We start from the raw sequence: 5,893 nt of genomic DNA on the forward strand, positions 1-5,893 counted from the left end.
ATCTTAGAGATGGCAGTTAAGAACGATATAGGGAGCCAGTTCTTCAAGTAGTTTCCCTTCTTTGCTTAGATATGCTAGTTATGACTCCCCTGTTCATAGAAAAAGTCAGCTGATCAGTTTAAACGATTGATTTATGTATCGAAGAATATAGCAGGTACCTAATGGGCTGGTCAGGACGTACTGCAATGTACTGAAGCATAATTAAAAAGTCGCGGTGTCACTAGTCTTCTTCATTTCGAGCGCTGTAGTGATCCGAACAGTATTAGTTTCTGGGAATAGCTTTTAGTTGGAATTCACATGGCGCGAGTGTTAAACCCAATATTCCTTCCAGTGGAGGCTTTTCCCCGTTCACTGGGACGAACTTGAACTTCTGAATCATGGTGGTGAGGAAGAGGAAGAGCTCCATCCGGGCCATTGATTCCCCTAGGCAAACCCTTCGACCTTAAAATAGGAAAACAAAAGTTCATTTCCATTACCGTATGTATGTATGTATGTATGTATGTATGTATGTATGTATGTATGTATGTATGTATGTATGTATGTATGTATGTATGTATGTATGTATGTATGTATGTATGTATGAGCGTGCGTGCGTGCGCGCGCGCGCGCGCGTGTATGTACTACACACGTATTAACAGGTCATTGGTTACTATATTATGCTGAGCGTATAGGTTTCTCACCCAAAGAAAATGGAATAAATTCCTCCCTCTTCTGAATCTTGCCTTCGCCATCAAGGAAACGATCCGGCCGAAAGTTTTGTGAATCTCCCCATAGATCCTTGTCTTGGAGGACTGAATCAAGGTTCAATATGACCATAACGCCTTTCGGGAAGGTGTATCCTCGGAACTGTACATCTTGTGGAACTGTGTGAGGGATAGTAACAGGAGCAATATTACCGTATCTCAAGGTTTCCATAATGGTGGCCTCTACGTAAGGAAGGTTAGTCTTGTCTTTCATGGATGGTGGTCTGCTCTGACCGACATTTTCCAGAATCTCCTGGAAGCACTTCTCTTGTACATCCGGGTAGTTCAGGAAGAAGGCCAGCGCCCAGCGTATTGTGGTAGACGTTGTCTCTGAGCCCCCAGTGAACAGATCATTAATAGTCTGCCTCAGATTCTCCACTGCCAACACGAATGATAAGCTCAAATGACAGATGTATTAATACCCATATAACATCGCAAACACAATATTTGCATGCCGACGAAAAACTTGTTGAAATGAGAAAATGTTGTGACAGAATCAACCAGGCCTTTACTTCGCTCAGTGTAGATTCAGTGTAGATTAAACAAGAAAGTTCAACTTCCTAAGTCTGTCAAATGTTTACAGAACCAACAATGCCTCATCAGAGTTAAAAACAATAGCCAAATCAAACTCATGCTTTAACAACATGAGTAAAATAATACGTAACATGACCAACATAAAACCGGAAGCAAGACAATTACAAAACCAAACATACGTTTTGATAAAATTCTCGATCAAAGTTAAAAAGAAAGGCCAAATCAAAGTTATACTTACATAAAATGATTAAATTAAATTAGAGTTCAATATACACACATACCCAATTCAATACAGCCTTAGTCAAAAATGATGTATCAGTTATATGTGTGAACAAATAACGCAAAACAACTCTTTAAAAGTAAGTATCTCTGTCTTGGAAATAAACAATGTCAAGAACATCTTCAGATAATAAAACACACTTACAGTCTAATGTCGTTGTTTCTTGTTTCTGTTGGCGACGTCGCATCTCATTCAAGTACACATGGATGAAGTCGTCCCGATTTTCCTCATCGTGGTCGTTCAAGTGATCCTTAATGGAAGGTTTAATCAGTAGATTTTCCACCATTTCTATGCTGTCCATTGTTTTCCTGAACTTGAATGGGTCACCAGGCTAATATCGCACAACAGGAAAGACGCCCAGTATTCCAGTTATTGCGCTGTTTTTGAAAAATTCATCCAGTGCTTTCAGAAACTTGACGAAGACAGGGTCGGTATATTCAAAACGTTTGCCAAAGACAATGGAACAGATGGCATTTGATACGGCATTCTGCACTAAATGCTCTATGTTGAAACCCCGGCCTTTCCGTTCCTCCAGGGCTAACACAAAGTGTGCAATTTCCTCGTGTATTTTGTCCTCCATGATCATTCTTCCAGCCCCAAACTCTCGCAGAGTGTTGAGAGCAAAGCGCCTCTGTTCATGCCACAAGTCCCCGGACGTTCCGACTACACCTGTTTGAACAATACAGTGAAATAGAATTAAGCTCTACGACGAAGCATACATGTGGCAGTGTTTGTAGACATTTATTGATCAGTGGTGTATCTGATTCGCGTTGTCTCTCTTACGACTCAGTTAGGGCGGAGGTGACCTGGTTACTCTATTGAGTCAAGACTCTCGAGATAGGTACTGGGCCTACTCTGGAGTATGCAAGTGATATCTGATGAATTGGAGGAAACTTTTCGTGTACACGGAGCGAGTCTCAGTCTGGTCTTGTTCACCTCACATATGACATTTTACTGTTCAACGCTGGCAGTTATGCAACAATCGTTTTCCACCCTGCATACTCGCACTTGGCCTATTTTGAAAGCTCCAGCACTGTTGCATCATCATCACTATCTTTGTTGCTACAATGTTCCTATTATATTATCGTTATATTGAATTTGTAATGCGAAGTTGTAATTTCTTTGTAATTAGTTACTTTCAGAATACAGTTGTTAATTATTTCACTTTTCTTTGTTATTTCACGCCATGTTCTTTGCATGAATGCCACGTGCGAAACGTCTACGATAGTATAGAAATATACTCCTCACACAAAATTAAGGAACACGTATTTTCAGTGTAATACATGCAAATCGATTTATCTGATAACAGTGACACCATCACCCAAACACAAACACCCTCAGAAACAACATGAAAAATGTGTGGCATGAATGTGCTCCTTTCATCACACATGATCGTCACCCTGATCGGCTTAAACCAACCTGTAATCACACCTATAGTACGCCAAGCGCGTCCTAACTTCATGTTTATGGATGACAATGATCCGACATGGATGATAATGGATGATAATGGATGAGAACAAGTTGATGTTTAGGTCAACATCTCGCATATGGACTTGGCTCTTGGGTCACTTGATCGTAATCCCCTTGAGCATGCTTTGGACATTACTGGGAGTCATGTTTACTGTCACCATGTTCACCCGAATGACCTTGAGCAGGCATTACAGAGAGAATGGCGGAACATTCCGCAACAACAAATTTAAGCTTATTTGGTCGATACAAAGACGTGTACAAAGCTTGCATTTGTGCTCATGATGGTCATACGCGTTAGGAAACACTGCTAACATTTGTGTTGCTTGACATTTTTTTAGAAGTATACATAAAGGTAACAACGGATTAAAAAGTTAACTCCAATGGAAACATGTGTTTCGAGAGTTAGATGTTAAAGACCCTGGTTTGTCCTTGAAGTGCCTCCTGAAAGCTTCCTGTTTGAAACTTCTCCAAATGAATGCACATATTTGTGTTCGTGTACACACAATGTAGTACAATAAGATAAATGACAACTGATATCTCATCATGAAGCACACACATGCTGCCTACAATATAGTTTATTTGACCATGCTTTCAGCAATGGCAGTTACTGACAATTAGCATTTTCGATATGACTGTCGAGGCTGCCATGTATTAGACCTGATAAGTTAGATTCAGTCTTGAGATTCACTGTTAGACACATTCAGTTTTGTTCGAATATAAAGAAAACGCACCTCTTCTTTTTGAGAAGAAATCGGTCACAAAAGAGTGCGGTCTGTCGGAGAAGACGTCGGCGTTCTTGACTATGGCTTCTTTAAGGACGCTGTAGCCATTGAGGACGATGAGAGGCTTGTGGAAGACGTACAGACTGAAAATGTCGCCATACTTCTGTCGGAGGTTCTTAAACAAGACCCGGGGATCCGTGCCCATCGTCAGGGCATTCCCCAGGAACGGAAGGAGAGGGGGGCCAGGGGGAAGTCCAGTGGGCCGCCTCGTTGACAGCCATAACACTACCAGCACCACGACCAGAAATAAGGCAACTGTTGTAAATCCAAAATCCCACATGATGATTGTACGTTAATTTCCAACCTGTGTAAAAGCTGACTGAAGAGAGCGAGACTAAGTCGAGTGGCGCATTGGCACAACTGACTCACAATAGACCCCCGGTTGTCAATGTTTACTGAGCGAGCAGGTCAAGACGCGGTCAAGTCGTTGACAGGTCAGGAGGCCAAGGTCTCCCGGACCGTAGAGAAAAAGGTATGTGAGAGTAACACTCAAATCTAACGTGATTCGGCTGGACCTATATATTTATTAGCCACGATATAGCCACGCAGTCAGTATGTGTATTTGCCTTTCAACCAATGGAATAAGTTGATTGTAAATTTTCACAGTATATATGTTTCATAAAGTGGGCTCGGTTGTGATTACCAGGAGTCTTGAACTTGTTTACACTCCCCAAGTAAGTGATTTATCATTTGAAGTAAGTGTTGAAAGGGGAGCTGTCCGTAAAGTAGCTTTTAGGGTCACTATCTACATAAAAATATATCGCACAAGCAATAGTCATGGTTCCTGAAGATGAAATGACTGCATTTATGTAATCTCTAATTTTGTACACATTTTCCCCGGCAACCTTTGACCACGTTCTTCATGTTTTTTAATGGTTCTTTTTTCAAAATTGTAGCATCTGTACATAATTTTCTGAACCAAACTTTATGAACATGTTTTAGGCATATCTGAATATATGCACAACAGTACTTTTGTTCAGTTTACGATTTAATATACAATGGGTGACTGTATTATTGACATTGAGTATGTTGCACGAGAGAGAGAGAGAGAGAGAGAGAGGGGGGGGGGGGCGTTCAAGGGGTTAGTAGCCACACTGTTGGAAGAGAAGCAGAGGGCCTAAATGTTTTAAGAATACTTCTGTGCTGCCAATGTGCAGTAACTGAAATTACCAAGAGTTCATACCGGTATTATGGACTCAGACACAAGGCGACAGGATGTTAAATACTTGACACTCATGGCTCTTATTGCCCTAAGGGTGCTACGAACTAAGCATGAAAGGGAGAGAGAAGCTATTCTACAATAACTTAGAACTAAATTCAAACGCTGTGTGTTAACATCAATCAAACACAACAACCAATCCGTTGGCCGAAAGACATGATCTGCTTAAGGTAGAATGGATTGCTGTCTTCCGTCTACATAATGACCATTTGCATGTTAATCACTATCGAACAGTGACGATATCAGGTAATAACTTAAAAACCTCATTAAGTCATGCAGAGCATTTGAATTGGAAAGTTACGTTCAAACCTCCACTTGTCCTTGCTTCTTTCCTGATTCGGTGATAACAAAGTTTGACATGGGTCAGTTGTGTAGTGCTGCCGACGCATTCCATGGGTCAGTTGTGTAGTGCTGCCGACGCATTCCATGGGTCAGATGTGTAGTGCTGCCGACGCATTCCATGGGTCAGTTGTGTAGTACTGCCGACGCATTCCATGGGTCAGTTGTGTAGTGCTGCCCACGCATTCCATGGGTCAGTTGTGTAGTGCTGCCGACGTACTAGTATTCCATGGGTCCGTTGTGCAATGCTGCCAATATATTGCATAGGTCAGCTGTGCAGAGTTGCCAAGGTATTCCATTGGTCTGTTGTGTAGTGTTGTCAATGTATTCCTTTGGTCTGTTGTGTAGTGCTGCCAAGGTATTCCATGGGTCAGTTGTGTAGTGCTGCCAATTTATTCCATGGGTCATCAATACAGTGCCGTCAAGGTATGACATAGGTCAACAGTACAGTGCTGCGAAGGTATGACATAGATCAACAATACTGTGCCGCCAATGTATGATATGGGCCAACAATACTGTGCCGCCA

At 41.7% G+C, this 5,893-nt stretch overlaps 1 pseudogene; it reads right to left on the reverse strand.

Annotated features, from left to right (window-relative positions):
- Positions 1 to 262: 262 nt before the first annotated feature.
- On the reverse strand, positions 263 to 4,089 carry LOC137287538 (cytochrome P450 2J6-like; annotated as a pseudogene).
- Positions 4,090 to 5,893: the final 1,804 nt, after the last annotated feature.

This window comes from Haliotis asinina, chromosome 6, assembly GCF_037392515.1.
Source record: "Haliotis asinina isolate JCU_RB_2024 chromosome 6, JCU_Hal_asi_v2, whole genome shotgun sequence".
Taxonomy (NCBI): Eukaryota; Metazoa; Mollusca; class Gastropoda; order Lepetellida; family Haliotidae; genus Haliotis; species Haliotis asinina.